The 25,148-nt window shown below is 48.5% G+C and overlaps 2 long non-coding RNA genes across 2 annotated transcripts in view; one reads left to right on the forward strand and one right to left on the reverse strand.

Annotated features, from left to right (window-relative positions):
* Nucleotides 1–13,803, forward strand: part of LOC142930895 (uncharacterized) — a 38,715-nt gene extending 24,912 nt beyond the window's left edge. Inside the window, exon 2 of the long non-coding RNA XR_012946871.1 lies at nt 12,986–13,803. This is a non-coding gene — a long non-coding RNA (uncharacterized LOC142930895). The remainder of the gene's footprint in view (nt 1–12,985) is intronic.
* Nucleotides 1–25,148, reverse strand: part of LOC142930896 (uncharacterized) — a 315,254-nt gene that overhangs the window by 281,412 nt on the left and 8,694 nt on the right. The window lies entirely within an intron of this gene.

Here is a 25,148-nt window from a genome sequence, read left to right on the forward strand (position 1 = left end):
CGAATTGGATTATCTCGTGGGAATGTATAGTAGTAGCCAAACACTCTAAACGCACATTGATTCTAAATGTGGAGGGGAAAACCGGACGACTTGGAGAAAAATCCACGCGACCATGGGGAGAGAGACACCGCAAACTCCAAAAATACAGCAGCAGGCGTCAGGGTCGGGATCGAACCCACGACCTCCTGCATACCATGCGAGGTAGTCAACATCCTGCAAACACCGTGGCACCCAAAAACACATCCCCACCACGCACAACAAATTGGAACGCATTCGCTGAGTGTGCATTGTCGCCGTATCTCTCTCGGCTTGACGCCAACCGGACTGCCACAAAGTCAGCTTGGAGGGGGGGGCTGACCAGATGTCTTCAATTATCGCCACTGGACAGCTCTTTGACTGCGAGGACGTAACCACAGCCACAAGTCCATCGGCAGCGGCGGCAGTTCCATGGTGTGGCAGGGTGGGCGACCAGCCGAGTGCGACCCGAAGCAGCGCCGAAGGTTAACCGTGCCCAGCTAACAGGGCCCGGCTAACAGTGCCCAGCTAACAGGGCCCGGCTAACAGGGCCCAGCTAACAGTGCCCGGCTAACAGGGCCCGGCTAACAGTGCCCAGCTAACAGGGCCCAGCTAACAGTGCCCAGCTAACAGTGCACAGCTAACAGGGCCCGGCTAACAGGGCCCAGCTAACAGTGCCCGGCTAACAGGGCCCAGCTAACAGGGCCCGGTTAACAGGGCCCAGCTAACAGTGCCCAGCTAACAGGGCCCGGCTAACAGGGCCCAGCTAACAGTGCCCAGCTAACAGGGCCCAGCTAACAGTGCCCAGCTAACAGGGCCCAGCTAACAGTGCCCAGCTAACAGGGCCCGGCTAACAGTGCCCAGCTAACAGGGCCCAGCTAACAGTGCCCAGCTAACAGGGCCCGGCTAACAGTGCCCAGCTAACAGGGCCCAGCTAACAGTGCCCAGCTAACAGGGCCCAGCTAACAGTGCCCAGCTAACAGTGCCCAGGTAACAGGGCCCAGCTAACAGGGCCCAGCTAACAGTGCCCGGCTAACAGGGCCCAGCTAACAGGGCCCGGTTAACAGGGCCCAGCTAACAGGGCCCAGCTAACAGGGCCCGGTTAACAGTGCCCAGCTAACAGGGCCCAGCTAACAGGGCCCGGCTAACAGGGCCCGGTTAACAGTGCCCAGCTAACAGGGCCCAGCTCACAGTGCCCAGCTAACAGTGCCCGGCTAACAGGGCCCGGTTAACAGGGCCCGGCTAACAGGGCCCGGCTAACAGTGCCCGGCTAACAGGGCCCGGTCAACAGGGCCCAGCTCACGGGGCCCGGTTAACAGGGCCCGGCTAACAGTGCCCGGCTAACAGGGCCCGGTTAACAGGTCTCGGTTAACAGGTCCCGGTTACCAGGGCCCGATTACCAGGGCCCGGTTTCCAGGGCCCGGTTACCATGGCCCGGTTACCAGGGCCCGGTTAACAGTGCCCAGCTAACAGTACCCGGTTACCAGGGCCCGGTTAACAGTGCCCAGCTAACAGTACCCGGTTACCAGGGCCCGGTTACCAGGGCCGTGATTGTGGACGACGCTGAGTGGCCTTGGTATCGGTTGGCTCCGAACTGGCTGCGTGCAACTGGCGCCTCAGCGGAGCGGGGTGAGTGTCGCGGGCCCCCCTCACTGCTGGCACCGGTGCTCGACCACGAGTTGGTTTTCAATCGTGGAAACGGGCCAAAAAGATTAAATGAAAATTTGCATCGCATTGATAACGTCGGATTGCGGAAGCGAAGCAAGGGGTTGGTTGGTTGGTTGGAGCCGAGGGTTGCCACCTCAGGGAAAGGAAGACTATCTGACAATACCGGAACGGGGAAGACCTACATGTGCTGTATATTATATCGCCCTGATCGGTGTACGTACGTACGTGCGTTGAACGTCTTTCGCACCGTACGTAGCCAACCGAGACGATCGGAGGTGTGTAACTGTTACCATCGTGGTTGCTACAACGCGTGCACGACAAAAAACAAAACCAGGACTTTAAATCGGTTTCCCCAGGATGACTACGTCCTCAAAAGAAAAGGGGCGATCCTCGGGAAACTGGACAGGTGGCAACCCCAGTAGAGCCTCACTACCTGGGAACACAAGTGCCATCAGACTGGGTACCGCAAGGTAGCACAGCGAGTGATTCTTGAATCTGTCCGTGTGGAGCTCGGAGTGTTGACCTCGTATTGTGGATATTCTCCAGGCACCCTCTCGGCTCCAGCCCACACGATGCTAAACTCTCGGTCATGGAATTTTCCAAATATCCCAATGCAGAACCACCCTAAAAACCCACCCGAACCCAACGCGTCCGTCAGTAGCACTGCCCGAAAGAAGAAAAACAATATATATAAAACATATATACAGCGTGACCCAATAGTCAGGACACATCGGGATATTTCAGTTATTTTAACACTGGCATTAAAATATAATCTATTGTAATATTTATAGAGCGCCTTCACTTGAGGTGCTTGGCATAGTAGAAAACGGTTAAACAATGTCTATATTTCTTATATCTATGGGACTACGCAACACAATTGACGAATGTTCGGAAATTACACCTAGTAATCTTAAAACTAGAAAAATAATCCAAAATTAATTTCCAAAAAGAGAACTCATCTATGACTTCGTGTTAATGGAAATCAGTTTGAACATTGATTAAAATAAATGAAATCACCCTATGTGTCCTGACTTTTGAGCCACCCCTGTATGTAGCAGCAACGTTCTGGCCAATGGCCCTCCTTCATGGCAAAGATAAAGAGAGGCCAGAGCGATTGAGGGATTGATAGCAGGAGAATAAACTATATACACCACGGGGCCTGATAGAGCCTTTAGTCTTAAGAATGTCTCTAGATCAACAGTCTTAGATTGGCACATAGTTCATGAACATGAACAGTTACCCATCCAACACACCCTTTAAAAGTAAGAAAAAAACACAAATGTTTGCATTACAGAAATAATTTGTACAAAGGGTAACATTGTTCATGTCAAAACTGTCTTGAAACAGTCTCCTGGGTAAATGGGTATTTTTCGATTTAAAGCTTTCGTGACTGGAGGGATTCATATTCTTGGTTCTTTCAGTAAAGTCACGTAGAAGGGAAATAATAAAATAATACAAATAAAACAATAATGTTTTACATAAATGGATATTGTATAATTATTACAGGCAAGAGATCATGAATGTCCGTGTTCCTTTCCGAATGTTTTTTTTTATGTGATGCACAGAGGGCATTGTCTGGATGGGCTATTCCATCCACCAGGGCATCACTGTGAGAAACCCTGGCTAATGCATTTCTTATCACCTCTCGTATTTTTTTTTGTCCTTGCAGTACTTTATAAAGATACGGTTTAAACTTTACATGTAGGAGACCATTTCTGGGATTGCGCTATTAAGTGCTGTAGCAGATAATAATAATAATTATTATTATATTAAATTATCGTCCAGCATCAATTTACTGTTGGACTAAGGCCTCCCGATGCTATGTCAATCATGGCGGTTGTTTGACCATACTTCACCACTCTGGTCCGTGTGGGTTAATATTCCTGGATACGGCCCAACATCAGTGCCGGGCGATATCCGAACCTATCTAGGACACCCCCCACCTCTTCGACGATCTCGCAACTGACCAGAGTGGTGAAGTATGGTCAACAAAATTCCAAGCTAAAGGTCTCTATCCAGCAGTGGATTGACAAGTTATTATTGTCAATGTATACAAATTATGCTATTCAAAACAATCTATTAATTTATCATGGCGTCGTTGTTATCGACAGGGGCTGTCATCGCACGAGCAAATTAGGCACCAACACCGCATGAAGAGTTGGCTCAATAACATTTGTCTCGGGCGCACCAATGGACTTTCAGCATCACTCGATGGCTCGATTGAACAGGGAGACACTATGAGCGAACTTGTAGATCAACAAAGGGTCCCCTTAGCAGCGACACCACTTTACCCTGAAGTTGAATTCGTGCCGGACCAGCGTTAGGAGAATTATCGTCACAGACGGACAGACGCACGGACAGAGCTAATGTGTAAAAATGCGCTAAACCTGAAATTTAAAAGAAGAAAAAATCGTTAAAAAGTAGTGGGGTAGCCTCATACTGTTTATTTCATGCTTGCTACTTTTAAAAGCAGACGCAATCAGTCATCAGTCGCAAATTCCTGGAGCTGGAAATGTCTTTGCCCTGAGCTCTTTCAACTAACCCGATTCGATGGCATAATTTAACGAGATCGGTCGGGAGGCTCTGCCAAAAAAAACATTAAAGGACACTGATAAAAAAAATATATTGGGCAACAATTCCGCACGGTGAAAGCCGTTTTCCCTCGGCTCACCACCCAAATATTCGCTCGCCAAATTTTTAAAAAAATTGTAAAAAAAAACCCGATGAAAATGTTTAATTCTAAATAACGATGGGAAAAGATATACATATATAATTAAGTTATGATAAATATTGTACAAAAAATAAAAAAAATTATGAAGAAGAAAAGTGATAAACAATGAAAAAAAATGCGTTGCGCTGCCTGCATTTAAAAGCGGACACCCTGTAAACACAGACGCCTCTCCCAACAACCTCTCCCCCTGTGCCTGCCGACCCCCCCCCCCCCCGGCAGGCACGGGAAGGACGTCCCACGGCTCTCAATGCTCAATGCTGAGAACGGCCTCCCTCTCTCCTCCCTCTCTCCTCCCTCTCCGTCTCGCCCTCCAGCCACAGACGCCGCGGCCAGGTGCTCTCCACTCACAGCCAAGGGCATTTGTTGTTGTTGGTTCAAATCCTGGTCGCGTGTTTACATCACAGCGTTCATCGAGGGGCGTGGAGCGGGAGGGGGGGGGGGAATGGGCGACGTTTTGGGCGATGGTCCTTCTTCAGTCTTGTATTACAAAGCCCCATTGCCTGCAATGTCGCCTTATAACATGTACCGTCTATTTGTCGATTGATTAATGTTTTGTCGGTTCGGGTAATGACCCTTCTTATCTCTGCCTCGAGGTTGGCCCATCGCCTACCGGACAAGGAATGCCGTACTGGACATCTGTGAAAACGAGCGTCGTACCTTATCGGGTTCCTTCCAGGATAAATAAAGATTCTGATTCTGCCCACAACGTTGGCGTATTATATATTTGTCCCTGTATGGGGGCAGCGTTACTGACAGAACGTTTTCCGTTTTCTGTTGTTCGGTGTCGAAAAACGTAACTTTGGGCGTCACCTTAGCCCCATCATCATCATCATCCTCCCAGCGTCGATTTAAAAAATAAAAAATACCATCGCCTTTGTTAGACGTCCCCACGAGCTCATCCTATGGAGACAACGTCCCCCCCCCCAACACTCCTGCCTCGCCGGCTCCCGGCCTCTAAACGTGGAATTTCCACCGCTGGTTTAGTGCCGAACAATGATGTTTGGGAGCTGCCTCGATTCTCACCCGAGCAGCGGAGACCCTTTGACTTTCACTCCATATCTGAGAGCTGAAGCACTTTCGACAAAAAAAAAACAAGCCGTGCAATCGAGAAGTGTTTTTTTTAGGTTTTTATTGGCGCGTGCGTGGCTTTTAAGCGCGCGTCGCTCTCCGAACCCCCACCAACACCGGTGACGATTATCTGAACGGATCCGAGGGCCTCCACCCAAGGTCGACTCAGCCTCAAATGAGTACCTTGATGCGGTGTGTACAAACATCGCCACGAAGGGAGACACAGGCGGTCGTGCTTGGTGCTGCACGCAAACCCCGCCGTGCCGGCCTTCGTAGGTGCTCGCTAACAGCACTTGCCCCAACAGTCTGGTGCAGGCTACACGGGGAGATCTTTGTCTTTGTTCAGCACTCTCTCGGCTTGCACCTCCCACCGACCCATCCCTGGCGCGCTACTAGCCCCACCGCGGTGTGCGATCGCTTGGCAGTAAGCCCGCATCCATCTCGGGTGTCATCAGCCGTCCCCGTAAGTGGCCGGGGTGCCTGGCGGGCGGCTTTCTCTCGGGGCGGAGGGTCTTTCGCGTACCGGGACTGTCATGTTTCAGTCACCCGACCTCCACGCCCCCCCCCACCCACCCACAAGCCCCCCCCCTTCACCCCCCCCCCCCCCCCCACCGAGTTATTACCGCGACGATGCACGTTACTCGGTAGGAAAAGTATCGGCTCGCCAGGTTACGGGCTGGTTACGGGATGCAGCGTCGGCAGTCGACCGCAGAAAGCAAGACTTCTTCTCCGTGAAATCGTGATCGCCTCTAGCGCACGACTGCCGATACTTTGCCGGAGGCGCGGTCCGTGCAGGGCACACTCAAGGCGCGACTGGGTGTCACCACGCTCGGGTGGTCGAGGGTTCAGCTCATGTTTTGGAAGGTCACTTTACTGACCCTCCCAAACCCCCCCCCCCCCCCCCCCCCGAAGGAATTCTTCCAGTTTAAATAAATATTCTCGTTCTGGAATGATGATGATGATGTTGATGGTTACGATGATGATGATGATGAAGTCAACTCTGTCCGGGGATGATTTGACCCTCGTGAACCTCACAGGTAAAGATCGCCGCTCTGGCTATACCCGACCATCAACGACCAAAACGCCGGCTGACGAAAACCTCGAACGTCGCTCCCTCCGCCTCTCTCCCACCGCCTCATCCCTCCAACCCCTCACTGAACCCTCGCCACTCAGGTGTCTCGCTCGGCGGGGCTTGATTGACAGCGGGAATAGGTCAACTTCTCTAAAGGTGGGGGGGTGGAGAATATTCCGTGCAAACACGAAGGAAAGTGGCGTGATGTCCTCGCCTCGCCGATGATTAACCCTCCGTTACCCTCTCGCGCGCTCTCGCCGGAACAAAGGGCTCGCTGCCGCCGACGGAGATGTGTGTGTGTGTGGTTGTAACGATCCATTAAAAAATACGACCGCACGATTGTGTTTTTTTTCCTCCTGCGCGATATTTGTTGTTGTGTTTGCGTTGATTGTTTGGTTAGCATACACCTCCTAACACACACACCACCCACCGTTCTTTCGGTCCAATATATCCCGAGGTGTTCTTTTTCTGCCGGGTCTAGCACACGAGCGGGGATTTGCCGCCTCAATTGGTTTCTCCCCTGGCTTTGCACGGAAATATTTGAGTTAATAAACACCGGGATAATTCAACATTTTTCTCCGCATTTTGATATATTTGAATTTAGTAATGCCGAACGCACCCGGTCTCGTCGGATCTGAGACGCTAAACAGGGGTTGATACTGGCTCGTACTTGGATGGAATACGGCCTGGAAATTCCAGGTGTTTGTAAGCTTGGACATCATTCAGGTGGCCAGTGCAAGGGGGGGGGGGTTGTTATTCAATGTTGCCCACCCGTGTGCATTTTTTTCTCTCCCCGCACATGCACTCCGGTTTCCAACCCCTCAAACCAAACACTCATGGATGGAACTGGCCACGTCATTCCAGCACAGGACCCTTCTGAGTAAATCATCCAGATTCAGTAACACCGTGGCGGCAACCCCCCCAGATCTGGTGAGCGTGCCATATCGTTTACCCAGAATGTCCTCACTGAATATTCTTTGGGTCTTTCGGTAAAGTCACGTAGATGGGTACACATAAAAAAAAATTAAAAAAACTACGACGTTTAGATCACAACACAAGCGATCGTCATCGCTTGTGTTGTGATCGCTTGTGTTGTGATCGAAACGTCAGTTTTTATTTCATTTTATATTCATGAAAAAAACATTTGTACCTATCTACGTCACTTTATCGAAAGACCCAACGAATATTCGGTGAGGACATTCTGGGTAAATGATATGGCACGATCGCCAGAGCTGGGGGGGTTGCCGCCGTGGTGGAACGGTTATAGCACGCCGGACTTTGAGATCCATGGGCCGACACATCGATTTAGATCTCTCGGGATGCGGCATTTTAAATAAAGGGCAAGTTTTTATAAAATCCCCTCCCCCCAACCCCTGTCCACCCAGCAGTATGAGAGAAAGAAAAAAAACATTCCAGTGAGATAAGGCTCCTGAAACAAGTATTCACGTGATGATAAAGGGAGCACTTATAAATTACAAATGATATATTATTAATGTATAACACACACTATTTTGCAGTCCCTTCATCAACCCCCTGCTCGATGAAGCCCTACCTCGTGCAGTGTAGATCACGTGGGTTCCTGCGACTCGACGTCAGACGCCGAAGGGTGCGCCAAGCCTCCTTCAGGTGTCACTCGCCACCCGGGCGTCAGCTCTGACCTGGAAGCGAACTCAGGTGGCCGGATTCGAAGCACAATATTCTAACCACCGCAACGTGTCTCCACCCGATGCACGATCTGAGTACATTGGGGGCTCCGTGCATACCAGGCGAGGTAGTTAACACCTCGCCTGGTATGCAGGAGGTCGTGGGTTCGATTCCGACCCTGTACGCCTGCTGTATATTTGGAGTTTGCGTGTCTCTCTCCCCGTGGTCGCGTGGATTTTTCTCCGGGTACTCCGGTTTATCTCTCCACATTTAGAATGAACATTCTATATAAAATGTTCACATGGTTGAGCTATGATCTGTGGCCAGGTGTATAGCTCAGGCGGCCTAACGTGAGGAAATAATACAAAAAAAAGTTTAGTTTAGCACGCTATGTACATAGTGGGGGAGCGGTGGCATCGTGGTTAGCGCACTGAAATATGAGCTTAGACATTAATGTTATATTTCCAGCCACGGCTGACAGTGGTGAGTGGTATCAAGCCCACTCCTGAGCCTCCCCTAGGTTGACTCAGCCTTAAATGAGTATCTGGCGGAGAATCACATTGATCGGTTATGGTGCTGGCAATACCCACCCCCTTGTGTGCCATGCCGGCCAACACTGTATGCGGGCTACATGGGGGGATCTCTGTCTTTTAGCAGTTACTCTCTCGCGCTATCATCCTATCTATCCATCATGTTCGACTGCAAGGCATGTGACCACGAGAATCCGGGCTCCTGCAAAGGCGCGACCCCGCAATGTGGTGCGAAAGAAGTTCAACATACATACATGCCGCACCTCCAATTAGCACCCTGCGCTAAGTACGGTGCGAAAGAAGTTCAACATACATACATGCCGCACCTCCGATTAGCACCCTGGGGCTAAGTACGGTGCAAAAGAAGTTCAACATACATACATGCCGCACCTCCGATTAGCACCCTGGGGCTAAGTACGGTGCAAAAGAAGTTCAACATACATACATGCCGCACCTCCGATTAGCACCCTGGGCTACGTACGGTGCGAAAGAAGCTCAACATACTGCACCTCCGATTAGCACAGTGGGCTGAGTACGGTGCCAAAGAAGTTCGACATACATGCATACATAGGAACCCAAATAACAAAAAAAAACGTTCGCGCAGCATTAAAATTAAAGCGAAATCACGGCACATTTAGAAGGCGTATTATTTAAATAAACGCCACCACGGTGGAACAGAGGACCCGCCGACGTTCGTCGCTGTGTGGATATTAGCGAACAGGTCGACGGCAAGTGGATGCATTCGTTGGGACGGGGTGAGAGTTCGCGTGCTGCCACTGCGGAGGCGATCATGTACGCGCGGAGCTCAACGGGAACTCATCACGGCCTCACAGGCAAATCATTCTGGGCGTGTTATGAATTGCCAGGTAACTCGATTTTTTTTTTGCCGCTGCTGCTGTTGACAAAGGGAAGGGAAATGGCACGAAAGGAAACCCCCATCCGCAGTGGAATACATTAAAAACAAACAATTGGACTTGTTTACAAATGCCGTGACAATGCCTTTGATCCAGCTTCCAGTCGTCGTCGGCGTCTGCGGGCGCACGTGACGCAAAGCAAAACAAAACAACAACAAAAGCGCAAAGGCAAAGATGCCCCGTGTAGCCTTTCGCGGGCTGTCGGGGCAAGTGCTGCCGGCGAGCGCTTACGGTGGGGCCGCCACCGGTACATGAGTGGGTTGATGTGGCCGGGAGAAGAAAAAAAATAGAATCACGCTCGGTCACCTTTGTCTTCCCCAGCGCTGATTGATGCGGGGGGTTTCTTTTTAACACACCACAGCTGGGTAGTCATTTAAGTCCGAGTTGACCTAGGGGGGAGGCCCCGCACTGGTTAAGATATCACTCGCCACAGGGCTGGTCAAATAATTGTAATTCATGATCGTCGATCCGAAAGAGCACCTTCACTCGCGGGAGAACTAAAAAAAAGTTCCAAATCTTAAAACGTCTTCTGATAATTATCAGAGTTGGAAGGGACGGCTCTGCGGTGGTGTCGTCGTGGTCGGCACGACGGCCTTGGAAATCCCAGACGTCGCCAGATCGATCAAATCTCCCGGGGCCGCGACCAGTTGAAGCGACGGTGTGCAAGCTACGTTAAGTCCCCCACCTCCCCGCCTCTGTACGCCCAGCAGCGGCGTGAGCCCGCAGGTCGTCGATTGGCATTTCGCCACTGGAGGTACGGGGTGGACGCGAACGCGCTCACAAAGAGGTCAGGCCAACGTGGAAGAGTAGGCCAAATACTCTGACGGTCTCTCGAGCGGAGGATGCTCCACCGCCAGCAGCGGCGTGAGCAAGCGATTGCATGGCTGCGCCGTTAACCTTTGATAATGAGAGCCGGAATGTTATTCATAAATTAATGAATGGTTGAATGAATTCATTAAATGACTAAATACCCGTATCGCCGGGCTGCATTGGCTAAGCCAGGGGATGGGGAAGCCTTCAGCTTTGAGTGAATGTGGAAATTCTGCAGCTTTGGCCTTCATTATTATTATTATCATGGCACTGTGCAAATTCTAAACGATTGAAGCGGCTCGTGAAAATGAAGCTGCCGTGTCTCAAACAGGACGCCGCTAGCAACATTTTAGTTCCGTGACCAATTTATAAGGGCATGTCTAATACGTTTACATCAAAATTATATACACATTTACATCAACATGACCAAATCACCCGCCATGCCACTTATAGACTAGTAGATCTCATAAGCTCAGCAGGGGGCCTGGATAGTGCTTGTCACAAATTAACCACAATACCTTGCTGATCTTGTCAAGGAACATCGACCATCATCACACATTTATAAATAACGCGATCTAACCCAAAAACCTTTATTATGAATCACAAAGACAGTGGTAGCCGCATCACACGCTTTCCAATGCACGTCTGCGGCCGTCTGGAACGCTCTTCCTTCCGATATTAGGAAGACATTGGGAGCTATGCACTCTTAAATAATCTACATTGACAAGCTAATTTCTTTATCACTGCTTTTTGTGTTTAATTTGGTGCTCTCCCCCCCTCCACACCTCCAATTAGCACGGTTGGCCATGTACAGTGAGGGAAAAAAGTATTTTATTCCCTGCTGATTTTGTACGTTTGCCCACTGACAAAGAAGTGATCAGTCTATAATTTTTATGCTAGGTTTATTTGAACAGTGAGAGACAGAATAACAACCAAAAAATCCAGAAAAACGCATGTCAAAAATGTTATAAATTGATTTGCATTTTAATGAGGGAAATAAGTGTTTGACCCCTCTGCAAAACATGACTTAGTACTTGGTGGAAAAACCCTTGTTGGCAATCACAGAGGTCAGACGTTTCTTGTAGTTGGCCACCAGGTTTGCACACATCTCAGGAGGGATTTTGTCCCAAACCTCTTTGCAGATCTTCTCCAAGTCATTAAGGTTTCGAGGCTGACGTTTGGCAACTCGAACCTTCAGCTCCCTCCAAAGATTTTCTATGGGATTAAGGTCTGGAGACTGGCTAGGCCACTCCAGGACCTTAATGTGCTTCTTCTTGAGCCACTCCTTTGTTACCTTGGCCATGTGTTTTGGGTCATTGTCATGCTGGAATACCCATCCACGACCCATTTTCAATGCCCTGGCTGAGGGAAGGAGGTTCTCACCCAAGATTTGACGGTACATGGCCCCGTCCATCGTCCCTTTGATGCGGTGAAGTTGTCCTGTCCCCTTAGCAGAAAAACACCCCCAAAGCATAATGTTTCCACCTCCATGTTTGACGGTGGGGATGGTGTTCTTGGGGTCATAGGCAGCATTCCTCCTCCTCTAAACACGGCGAGTTGAGTTGATGCCAAAGAGCTCCATTTTGGTCTCATCTGACCGCAACATTTTCACCCAGTTGTCCTCTGAATCATTCAAATGTTCATTGGCAAACTTCAGACGGGCATGTATATGTGCTTTCTTGAGCAGGGGGACCTTGCAGGCACTGCAATATTTCAGTCCTTCACGGCGTAGTGTGTTACCAATTGTTTTCTTGGTGATGATGGTCCCAGCTGCCTTGAGATCATTGACAAGATCCTCCCGTGTAGTTCTGGATGATTCCTCACAATTCTCATGATCATTGCAACTCCACGAGGTGAGATCTTGCATGGAGCCCCAGGTCGAAGGAGATTGACAGTTCTTTTGTGTTTCTTCCATTTGCAAATAATCGCACCAACTGTTGTTACCTTCTCACCAAGCTGCTTGGCAATGGTCTTGTGGCCCATTCCAGCCTTGTGTAGGTCTACAATCTTGTCCCTGACATCCTTGGAGAGCTCTTTGGTCTTGGCCTTGGTGGAGAGTTTGGAATCTGATTGATTGATTGCTTCTGTGGACAGGTGTCTTTTATACAGGTAACAAGCTGAGATTAGGAGCACTCCCTTTAAGAATGTGCTCCTAATCTCAGCTCGTTACCTATATAAAAGACACCTGGGAGCCAGAAATCTTTCTGATTGAGAGAAGGTCAAATACTTATTTCCCTCATTAAAATGCAAATCAATTCATAACATTTTTGACATGCGTTTTTCTGGATTTTGTTGTTGTTATTCTGTCTCTCACTGTTCAAATAAACCTACCATAAAAATTATAGACTGATCATTTCTTAGTCAGTGGGCAAACGTACAAAATCAGCAGGGGATCAAATACTTTTTTCCCTCATTGTACGCCAATCCATGCATATGTAGTGACATAGCACCGACTGCTATGCAGCAGCAGCAGGTGGACACGTCACACACGCCATTGAGCATATACACGGTGTGTGTGTGTGTGTGCCGGCAGGGCGGAGGAACCGGGGCAAGGGTCACGGTAGACCTCATAGGTAGGCCCCTGGAACCCTCCGGTAGGTTCGAGAAGGGAGGAGGCGTGGCGAGGGCGGAGCCAGGCCGCGCCGAGGGGAATAAAAGCGGCGGAGAGCGAGGAGCTCCGGGCTGCCGGTTCTCGTCTCATCGCCGCTGTCGTCACCGCCTTCGTCACTGCCGCCTCCGCCCGATCGTTGAGCGGCCCGACAGTGATTGGCTGTCTCGGTCGACGCCGTCTGGGCCAGGCCGGACGGCAGCGTGGTCGTGAGAGAGAGGAGGCCCGAGTTGGTGGCGTGAACTTCAGCAAAGAGAGACGGTGCCTGATGCGACGACCTCGTCTCCGACTGAGTGCGTGTGCGCCGCACGCACACGCACGCACACACACACACACGCCTCGAGGGAGAAGAGCTGTGACACTACACGTACGTGGATGGACGACCGCTACACGTCAAGCAGGCGTTGTGGGCAGCGGCTTTGGGGCAACATTGCGGGCGACAGAGCGGAGTGCAGCAAAATCAATTGGTATATTACGACGATACTCCTGCCCAGCATGGTGAAGTATGGTCACACGACCTCCAAGACACGCATAGTGCGGGGACCCCTCATACAGCAGTGCATTGACTATATAATTGTATCTGTAGAGTCGTACATTGATGTGACTTTCGCCAAATATTCTAAGAATGTATCTATCGTTGCAGCTTATTGAACAAAAAAAATGAAAGAAAAAAAACTTCAATGTGGTAGTCATCTTCACTGACAGCCCTCACCCAATAAAAGACATTCCATCTTGCTACTGTATGCCGGGAGTCAGTATCCTATTGGACAATCACTGTTGGCTTCGGAATGTCACGTGAATTTATTGTATTGATCCTGGCGGGGAGGGGATGTGGTTGGCGGGGGTGCATGAATGGGGACACTCAAATGGGTCCTCGTCAACTTACACACTCAGAACGAAACAACAGCACCATGCGGCGTGGATGCACGCTACGTCCACGCATAAGAGCGTGGACAATGGCAGTAAATTTAACATCTAGCATTGAGTATCAGACCACACGATCAGAGCGCACTCAATCTCTCAATCACCTAAAAGCACGCGGGTCGCGTAGCCAGACCTGTGTTTACCCAAGATCATTATGAGGCTTGTATCAAGAGACAATTGTTTCGCTTGGGTTTTGCTTTTGTAAGTTCTCGTTTTTGGGGGGGGGGGGGGGGGGGATTGGGGGGGGGGTAACTAAGCTGATAGCTGTGCATTTGTGCACAACTCCAAGATGCTTCTTACTGCTCTGTGTTGGCTCAGCCTCGCGCTTTCCGTTGCGCTTGAGCGGCCGTCTGGAACGTTCTTCCTGTCCGACATTAGGAGGCTACTAAATCATCAAGATCGGCAAACTCATTTCTTTTAAACAGTTTTTTTTGTGTTTTAGTTTGTTGCCCTATAATCCCGCACCTCCGATGGGCACGGTTGTTCTCCGCACGGTGCAAAAGAAGTTCAACACACATACGCATGCGTGTTACTCAACATGCATATGTACGTGTGTTAAACTGGCATTCGTCTTCGCATGGCTGACGTTGATACAGAGCAACGTGGGTACTGCTGCAAGAGGGTTCTTTGGTTGAAGCTGCCAGCGGCGGCCGTTCGAGTTTTGTTTTAAAATCTCCCACCCACCGCCTCTGCCCACACGGCAACATAAATGAGCACCCCCACATGTGAGTCGTTCAGCAGGTCGTGTTGTGTGTGTCGTGTTGTGTGTGTCGTGTTGTGTGTGTCGTGTTGTGTTGTGTGTGTCGTGTTGTGTGTGTCGTGTTGTGTGTGTCGTGTTGTGTGTGTCGTGTTGTGTTGTGTGTGTCGTGTTGTGTGTGTCGTGTTGTGTGTGTCGTGTTGTGTTGTGTGTGTTGTGTTGTGTGTGTCGTGTTGTGTTGTGTGTGTCGTGTTGTGTGTGTGTTGTGTTGTGTGTGTCGTGTTGTGTGTGTCGTGTTGTGTTGTGTGTGTCGTGTTGTGTCGTGTTGTGTTGTGTGTGTCGTGTCGTGTGTGTCGTGTTGTGTGTGTCGTGTTGTGTTGTGTGTGTCGTGTTGTGTGTGTCGTGTTGTGTCGTGTCGTGTGTGTCGTGTTGTGTGTGTCGTGTTGTGTTGTGTGTGTCGTGTTGTGTGTGTCGTGTTGTGTGTGTTGTGTTGTGTGTGTCGTGTTGTGTGTGTTGTGTTGTGTGTGTCGTGTTGTGTGTGTCGTGTTGTGTGTGTCGTGTTGTGTTGTGTGTGTCGTGTTGTGTGTGTCGTGTTGTGTTGTGTTGTGTGTGTCGTGTGTGTTGTGTGTGTTGTGTTGTGTGTGTTGTGTTGTGTGTGTCGTGATGTGTGTGTCGTGTTGTGTGTGTCGTGTTGTGTGTGTGTGTCGTGTTGTGTGTGTCGTGTTGTGTGTGTCGTGTTGTGTTGTGTGTGTCGTGTTGTGTGTGTCGTGTCGTGTTGTGTGTGTTGTGTTGTGTGTGTCGTGTTGTGTGTGTCGTGTTGTGTTGTGTGTGTCGTGTTGTGTGTGTCGTGTTGTGTGTGTCGTGTGTGTCGTGTTGTGTGTGTCGTGTGTCGTGTTGTGTTGTGTGTGTCGTGTTGTGTGTGTTGTGTTGTGTGTGTGTTGTGTGTGTCGTGTTGTGTGTGTCGTGTTGTGTGTGTCGTGTTGTGTTGTGTGTGTCGTGTTGTGTGTGTCGTGTTGTGTTGTGTGTGTCGTGTTGTGTGTGTCGTGTTGTGTTGTGTGTGTCGTGTTGTGTGTGTCGTGTTGTGTGTGTCGTGTTGTGTTGTGTGTGTCGTGTTGTGTGTGTGTCGTGTTGTGTGTGTGTGTTGTGTGTGTTGTGTTGTGTGTGTTGTGTGTGTGTGTGTTGTGTGTGTTGTGTGTGTGTCGTGTTGTGTGTGTTGTGTGTGTGTTGTGTGTGTGTTGTGTGTATGTGTACGTTGTGTGTGTTGTGTGTTGTGTTGTGTGTGTCGTGTTGTGTGTGTCGTGTTGTGTTGTGTGTGTGTTGTGTTGTGTGTGTCGTGTTGTGTGTGTCGTGTTGTGTGTGTTGTGTGTGTCGTGTTGTGTGTGTCGTGTTGTGTGTGTTGTGTTGTGTGTTGTGTTGTGTGTGTCGTGTTGTGTGTGTCGTGTTGTGTGTGTTGTGTTGTGTGTGTTGTGTGTGTACGTTGTGTGTGTCGTGTTGTGTGTGTTGTGTTGTGTGTGTGTTGTGTTGTGTGTGTCGTGTTGTGTGTGTTGTGTTGTGTGTGTTGTGTTGTGTGTGTTGTGTTGTGTGTGTGTTGTGTGTGTCGTGTTGTGTGTGTGTTGTGTGTGTGTTGTGTGTATGTGTTGTGTGTATGTGTTGTGTGTGTTGTGTTGTGTGTGTGTTGTGTGTGTCGTGTTGTGTGTGTGTTGTGTGTGTGTTGTGTGTGTGTGTTGTGTGTATGTGTTGTGTGTGTTGTGTTGTGTGTACGTTGAACTTTGTTCGCAACGCACGTAGCCGACCGTGCTTAGGGGCCGTCCATAAATGACGTCACGCACCTAGGGGGGGTGGGGGTCAGACATTTGTGACGATGTGTGACGAGGGGGGTGGGGTTTGAGAAATGTGACGTCACATAAAAATGCGCAACTTTAAATAAATATAGACAACACGTTCTACTTGGTTAAATAGACTTTTTGATAAATGTTTTCTCCTACAACATCAGAGTGCAGCGCCACATTAAATACGCACTACAATGACAATAGTTTAAAGCGATTTGAAGCATGTTTTATTTGGGGGGGGGGGGGGGTAGAGCTTTGTGACGTCATATTTGAGGGGGGTTCTGACTTTTTGTGACGCCGTGTGACGTAGGGGGGGGGAGGTAAAAAAATCGTCAAAAATCGCGTGACGTCATTTATGGCCGGCCCCTTATCGGAAGTCCGGCGGGGTGGGGGGAGTGGGTTAAATGTGAGTGCTCCCAGCTCGTCGAAGGCTGTGTATTCATTTTGGAGAAAACAAAACAATAATTGTGAAGTAAACAATAAAACCGAATTCCTTTGTCTTCGTCTGATCGAACAGGGTCACAATTTGCCAGGCACGGGTGTAGCAATCCACCCTGCTAGCTTTCACATGGCCAGCCACTGCATCATCCTCCCCCTGCTGCTGCTGCTGAGAGCCAGCATCCAACAACAACTCACGGGTTCCTAGAGCGTCTCTTTAATCCACCACACGACTCTTTAATCCACCACACGACTCTTTAATCCACCACGCGACTCTTTAATCCACCACACGACTCTTTAATCCACCACGCGACTCTTTAATCCACCACACGACTCTTTAATCCACCACACGACTCTTTAATCCACCACGCGACTCTTTAATCCACCACACGACTCTTTAATCCACCACACGACTCTTTAATCCACCACACGACTCTTTAATCCACCACCACGCGACTCTTTAATCCACCACACGACTCTTTAATCCACCACCACACGACTCTTTAATCCACCACACGACTCTTTAATCCACCACACGACTCTTTAATCCACCACGCGACTCTTTAATCCACCACACGACTCTTTAATCCACCACCACGCGACTCTTTAATCCACCGCACGACTCTTTAATCCACCACGCGACTCTTTAATCCACCACACGACTCTTTAATCCACCACACGACTCTTTAATCCACCACCACACGACTCTTTAATCCACCACACGACTCTTTAATCCACCACACGACTCTTTAATCCACCACGCGACTCTTTAATCCACCACACGACTCTTTAATCCACCACCACGCGACTCTTTAATCCACCACACGACTCTTTAATCCACCACGCGACTCTTTAATCCACCACCACGCGACTCTTTAATCCACCACCACACGACTCTTTAATCCACCACCGCACGCCGCTCTTTAATCCACCACACGCGGCTCTATCGCAGGGTGCATAACGTCGAAGGCGTTACTATCACGGCAGCGAGGCAGAATAATTAAACGTCTCCCGTGCTGTGCTGTTTATAAATGTGGCTCGTCGCGGAATTCGTGGTTCCTTCTTGTTGGCTCTTGGTCTGTCGCAGTTTGGCCATCCCTGCCCTCGCCTCTCCTGTCTGGCCGTGACCTCCGATCTCTGCGATGGCGTCTCTCTCTCTCTCTCTCTTGCCGTCCTCTCTCTCTCTGCTCCTCTTCCCTCGCTCTCCACTCACGAGCTAATTTTGTTTGCCTCTCCGTCTCCCGTCGGCTGTTTCTCGCGACGCGTCCTGCACCCCCAGCTACCCCCATCCCCCATCCCGGGCAATGTGCACTCCCGAAACCTCCTTAATGGCCCAACAGCAGCAGTGTCGGCGAATCCACCGTTCCCTTCCTCACATCTACATCATCTTAACCCGAGGGAGAAGAAAAAATTAACGATGTGCGGATGATTTTTTTTGGGTCGAATCAAACTAAAAAAAGATATATATATGAGAATGATCCGAATATTCAAAAATGTGCCTGCGAAAACTCCCCTAAGAAATCTCCATCTTATTAAACATCGTTACGGAGTGGGGATTTTGGGGGGCGGGGGGGGGGGTGGGGGGCCCTCATCGTTCGCGAGCTGTGACGGCAGAAAGCCATTCTTGATTACGAGCTAGGCGAGCACCCCACCTCGCCCCCACTCCTGAATTCGCCCGTGCGTCCCCGAAGCACGGAGCCTGGCTCACGTTCGCGCGCGTTTATTACCGCTCGGAGCACACGTGGGGGGCGGGGGGGGGGGCTGCGGGGATAAGGAGGGGGAGGGGCTGCCATGCTCTCAGACCAAGCTTTTCAACAGATTGCCTTGGCACGCCGCAGCTTACGAGCGGCCAAGAAGCCAGGAATAATTACTCCCTCCCCCCCCCCCCCCGTTTTAATAGCGGTGATATGTGTGCGCGCGCGCGCCTAATGCGCGGATGCGCATATGCACATTTGCGCCCAATATCTGCAAGATCATTATCACTGCCGCAAGGTGTCCTATACCCCGGGCGCGCGCGCGAGTGTGCGTGGTGTGTATTCAGTGTAAGACAAAGATTCCACTCCCCCCCCCCCCGCACTCCCTGTGGTGGCGGTTCTATACGGGGGGGAGGTGGGGGGTGGGGACGGACACGGCGCGCCGAGGGACGTGGGGATTGGTGTGCCCGGCACCATGCCCCCTTGCCACCTTTGTCTCCCCGTTGCCCGCGCGTTCGCGCACTGCACCAGGCGCGCATTGTAAGGCTGAAGACAGATTCCAGGAGGCCATTGCCAGAAGCAGTTCATATAATTGTGAACTGATGCTAGCTGGTGCACAGGGTAATCAAGCTCCGACCGCTGGGAATGTACTAACCGCTAACCACTGCGCAACCGCTCCTACGCATATAAACACCCCTACACCTGTGTAGTGACATAGAATCGGTCACGTAGCAGCATAGCGCTGACTGCTGGCGGGGAAGGGGATCAGCAACTTACAGCAGCCCTAACAGCAGGTCACGTGTTAGGCCAGAGAGGGATGTAGGGTGAAAGGTCACGGAAGGGGCACATCGAGAACCCGCTAGTAGGTTCTAGAATGGGGGCGTGGCAGGGGGCGGAGCCAGGCCACGCTGGCGGTATAAGAGGGGCCCCGGGCGGGGACCTCGGGGCTGTCGTCGTGTGGAGTTGGCAACTTTAGTTACTAAGTGTTACTGTCAGGTCGTGTTAATAAACCAGAGTGCCTCCTACTCTTAGTGTCTCTACACACACACAGACGCTATTTGGCTAAGTGCAGCTATTGCAGCTCTTTCAAGTGATTCTCTGTGTTGACGAGGAACCACAAGAATCGCAAAGGTGCTTTGCTTTGGCACCTTCGAGCGCCAAGCATTAACACCGGGCCCTAAACATCCCAAACAAGCGCTGCGTCTCTGCTTTGCACCGTATTGACAATTTTTTCAGCGTCTTAATGCACACGTCTCAATGTACACGTCTTAATGTACACGTCTTAATGCACACGTCTTAATGTACACGTCTTAATGTACACGTCGTAATGCACACGTCTTAATGTACACGTCTTAATGTACACGTCTTAATGTACACGTGAAAACTGATTTTTTTGTGGGTTTTGTTGTCCTTTCCTCGCACGGTTGGGTACGTACGGTGTGAAAGAAGTTCAACATACATATTGCACCTTCGAATAGCACGGTGGCCTACGTACGGTGGGAAAGAAGTTCTAAATACATACTGCACCTCCGATTAGCACGGTAGGCTAGGTACGGTGCGAAAGAAGTTCAACATACGGCACTAACATACCGCACCTCATTTGGTTGCAATTTCATCAGCAGTCTGTTGTTGCTGTTGTTGTTGGGTGTGAGATGGTAAACATGTCAGAGTGTCTTCACGTTTCCGCGTCACCTTGAATGCGACTAATACCGTGCACCCCTGGGTGAAATTGACGTCGTTAAGTCAAATCCGGATACGATCAGTGGAGCTAAATGCCAACAAAAGGCCCGTTCTTAGGGGCCACAAACCGATTGGACGACGTCACGGTTGGCATTTTAGCCCCTGAATACTGGAACAAGGTACCAGGGTTTTTATTTTTGGATAAGAATCTAAACGTAAAAAAAAAACGATTTAGGCGGTAGCGACCGCTATCTCGAGATCGCGTGACGAAAGTGTTCCAATGCAAGTGAGGAGTCGGGTAAGGGCATGCGCACTCTCAAAAGACCTATATTTTCTCATGTATTTGGAGAAATTAAGGTTATACTCTTAACAAATCTGCGGTGTGTGTGTGGTTTTATTTCTTTTCGGGTCATGTTGCCAAGTCACAGAATGCCGCTTTGCCATTCGGCGTGGACATTTACGCGCGGGCGTTTCAACTCGTTTGTAACCCGTCCTGCGGAGGTGAAGCAGCAGCGCCACTTCTCTGTGAGACCCAGCCCGAGTTCAATTCACAGCCGCAGATAATAATAATAATCGGTGGCGAGGGGCAATCTGAACTGGCCCTGGGACATCACCCTCACAATTTCACTGCAGCGGCAAAGAATGGTTAAGTATGACCTAGGGCCCACATAACTGACAGCTTGAGAAGGCCTTGCATCTAGCAGTGGGCTTGACAAAGGGCCTAAAACTGTTTTTCTAAACCGATTTAAAAAAATGTAAATATAAAATTGGAATTTGTTTTTTCTCTCCCGTATATACAATTACACACATATATACTGTACGAATAAACAAATAAGCGTGTCACAATTTATACAAACCAACACACCTGAAGATGACCGTTTGTGTTATGGTCGAAACGTCGTGAGAATTTCTTTTATTGTTTTATATATATATTTTATTATTTTGTTGTTTCCCTTCAACATGACTTTACCGAAAGAACTAAGAATATGAATTACTGCAGTCACGAAAGCTTTAAATCAAAATTTGATGCCCGTTTTGTAAAGGAAAAAAAAATCACTCTTTTGCGACGACAAAACATCGCTGGGCATGAGGAACTTCAGAGTGTGGAATTCCATCGCTGCCTCGTTTCCTGGGCCCCGTGACACCGCTGTACACGGTGCTGTAAGGAGGCGCGTGTGCGATTTCGTGTTTCTGAAATCACACCGCGGCTTTTTTCTCCTTCAGTTGCGTTGGGCAAATTGCACGCTTTTCTTTTTGCTTGTTATTCATATGACTCAATGTAATTGCCGATAGATTGGACGCGCAAAACAAAAGGCATCTTTTAACAGGGATCTATGCATATCAAAAAAAAAGGCTGTTACGGTTTTATATAAATAAATATCCCGTTTTTAATTACACATCAGACACAAATTGCACCCAATTATTCAACACAATACCCCTTATTATTGTGAACAGTCTCAAACATCACACCTTTATCACCCAAACACCTTTCGTGCGAGCAAATTGCCCGACGCTCACCATTATTACGAAGGGCGGCATGATTATTTTTTTTCAAACATACATTTGTATTTAGAGCAAAGCGGCAACGCCATACAATTGCTACGTCTGCTAATATGCATTCGCGTGAGGATGCGTTACCGATTTTAAGATATGGGTCCCCGCACCTCTGATCAGCACGGTTGGCTACGTACGGTACAAACGAAGTTTAAAATTGCGTACATATACATCTGCGAACATTTTGTATGGATTCAAAATAAGTCATATTTTAAAAAAGACGTTTTTAAAAACACGCTTTAATGAAATGTACCGTACGAGTAATGGCATGACTCCACGACTCCAGGAAGTGGCCCCGAAGCTTGCCACAACGTAAGGGGCCCGTGGTGATTTACAGCCAACGTCAGTTGAGCGTGGACAATTAGACACCCAAGCCGAAACATAACATATACAAAATAATGTAAAAAAATATGTTTTTATTTTATATGTCATCAGTATGACATAAGTATACCAAGTTTGGAGTCGATACCACATTGGGTAGTGGGTTAAAATTGAGTTACAAGATTTGAGGATACAACAACAACAACAGACAGAGTGAGTTAATAAAAAGCGTGTAAAAAATGACATTGATCCGAAAATGTGGCCTCAGAGAACGGGATATCACTTCGATGACGTCACCTTCTGAACTCTCGCCAAGCAAAAGTTGCTGTCACCTGACCACTTTGTTTTGACCGCCGAGTGACGTCACTTTTACTTAAATTATTAAAATGTAATAACTATGCAACCTAACTATTTTTATTGCAATGGTAAATATTTGTAAACACAGTAAAATCCTTGGATTGCGAGTAACTTGGTCTGCGAGTGTTTTGCAAGAAGAGCAATTTTTTTGTAATAAATATTCATTTGATAAACGAGCGAGGGTCTTGCAATACGAGTAGTAGTATGTATAGACGCTTTGTCTGCCGAGCGTCACGTGATCACAACTGATATACGAGCCTTCTTGGTTCTTTCGGTAAAATCACGTAGAAGGGAAATAATAAAATAATAAAAATAAAACATAATAAAATAACATTCTCGCGACGTTTCGGCCACAACACAAGTAGCCTTCCTCAGGTGAAGAAACAGAACTGTCGGAAAGACAGTTCTGTTTCTTATAGGAATAGGTTTTACCCTTATAACTGGCACAAAAACTGACACCTTTATTCAAGGCATCATGTTTGCAATAACCACAACACAAGCAGTCAAAATGCAAACAAAAAAGACAACTCTGATAATAATATTCACTGTCCTTGAATTTGATTGGTCCACACCCGAGACAGCTTTTTTTAGAGCCTAGTCTCCATTGGTGTTGGACCAGAAGACACCGAAAGAACCAAGAAGATGAATCCCTGCAGTCACGAAAGCTTTAGATCGAAATTGATATACGAGTGCTTTGATGTACGAGTGCTTTGGATTACAAACACATTTCAGGAACGAATTATGCTCGCAATCCAAGGTTTTACTGTATAACAAAACAAATATATATTTAGCGCGTAAACAACATACATTATTTAAAAATGTCATTAATTAAAATCCTAAATATAATAAACTACGTGAAATCAATTCTGAAATTGAGCCTTCAATTTTGTTTTCCGAAATTCCAATATCTAAAATAACGAAATTCGAAACTCATCTCTCTCTTCATAAACAGTTACACAAAATCCCGGAATCCTTCACAGTCACATAGTGATGAACTCGCCCTCAGCATAGGAATGTGGAATTCATTTTAACCGCTCACCAATAGGGATGAGCCCTCGCTCATTTTTGTTTTAACTTCAGCGAGGGAACACTTTAATTTGTTTTTTTTAATTGCAACAATTCTATGCTGTTATTTTAGACGTGCGATAGATATGTCACATTGCAGGAACAATGAGAGATGGAAGTGTTTATCCAACTGTGGATTGATCATGGCTCTTCGATGATGACGATGATGAAGCACAACAAATACACAAAAGAAAAATCCTGTTCCCAACAATGGATCCATGCGATGTGTGTTGTTTTGTTCGTGTTGTCCCACCCCTCCTGTGTGTATGACTCAGCAAGCATTGCCTGCTTTGTTCACGTGTGAGCCATGAACTGGCTCAGCAGTCGCGAGCAGTCATTCCCCACCAAAGGCAAAGAAAGTGATTAAACCATCCACAACACACGCATAACAATCCCCCACCCCCAATCCCACGGTCCCATTCGATCTCTGCCTTTGCCTCTCTCTCTCTCTCATCTATTTGGAAACCAGGGACTTCAAGAAACAGACACCGGCATCCACGGATGCATGACATTCATTCTTGGGAGTGGTCTTTGCTCCAAATGGAACGGCCCACGCCTATGTGCGTGCACAGATCACACTTAGACTCGGGCTTTAGTCTTTGTAACTTTAATCCTTAACTGCGTAGTGTCGATGTTCATGTACGATATTATTGAGAGACCACTACTAGGTGGTGTTTTCTTGGTGTGGTCGGGGACCGTTTTGTTGTTTTTGCCGCCTTGCCCAAGCTTGATAAATCATTCATACACTCAATTAGTATTATTACCTAATGAAATATACTGACTTGTTTACAATTTTCTCAATTTTGCACTCCTATCGTTTTTTATTTATTTGTTGCTGTTGTAACTTGCTGCACCGCCCCGACTGGACATCAGTGAAGAAGAACTTCACGGATCATCGGATTCCTCCTGCCGCAGTCTCAATAAAGTTTCCGATTCCGATTTCAGCTGCTCAGCTCCCACCGAGCTAAGCGGCTCTCTCACGAGGACGACCGCAGCCCAAGGCCATCAACAGTGGCGGCAATTGCAGGACATTTCAGTTACACAGGGAGCCATAGAGTTGCGTGGAGAGGCTTTTAGTTGCATGGAGAACCACAGAGTTAAATAGACATGGAGTTACATAGACAGCCATAGAGTTGCGTAGAGAGTTATAGAGTTGCATGGAGAACCATAGAGTTACATAGACATGGAGTTACATAGACAGCCATAGAGTTGCGTAGAGAGTTATAGAGTTGCATGGAGAACCATAGAGTTACATAGACATGGAGTTACATAGACAGCCATAGAGTTGCATAGAGAGTCATAGAGATGCATGGAGAACCATAGAGTTACATAGACATGGAGTTACATAGACAGCCATAGAGTTGCATAGAGAGGCATAGAGTTGCATGGAGAACCATAGAGTTACATAGACATGGAGTTACATAGACAGCCATAGAGTTGCATAGAGAGTCATAGAGTTGCATGGAGAACCATAGAGTTGCATAGACATGGAGTTACATAGACAGCCATAGAGTTACACAGGGAGCCAT

Source organism: Petromyzon marinus, chromosome 44 (assembly GCF_048934315.1).
Source record: "Petromyzon marinus isolate PM22_M1 ecotype Great Lakes invasive population chromosome 44, UKy_Petmar_22M1.pri1.0, whole genome shotgun sequence".
Classification (NCBI taxonomy): domain Eukaryota; kingdom Metazoa; phylum Chordata; class Hyperoartia; order Petromyzontiformes; family Petromyzontidae; genus Petromyzon; species Petromyzon marinus.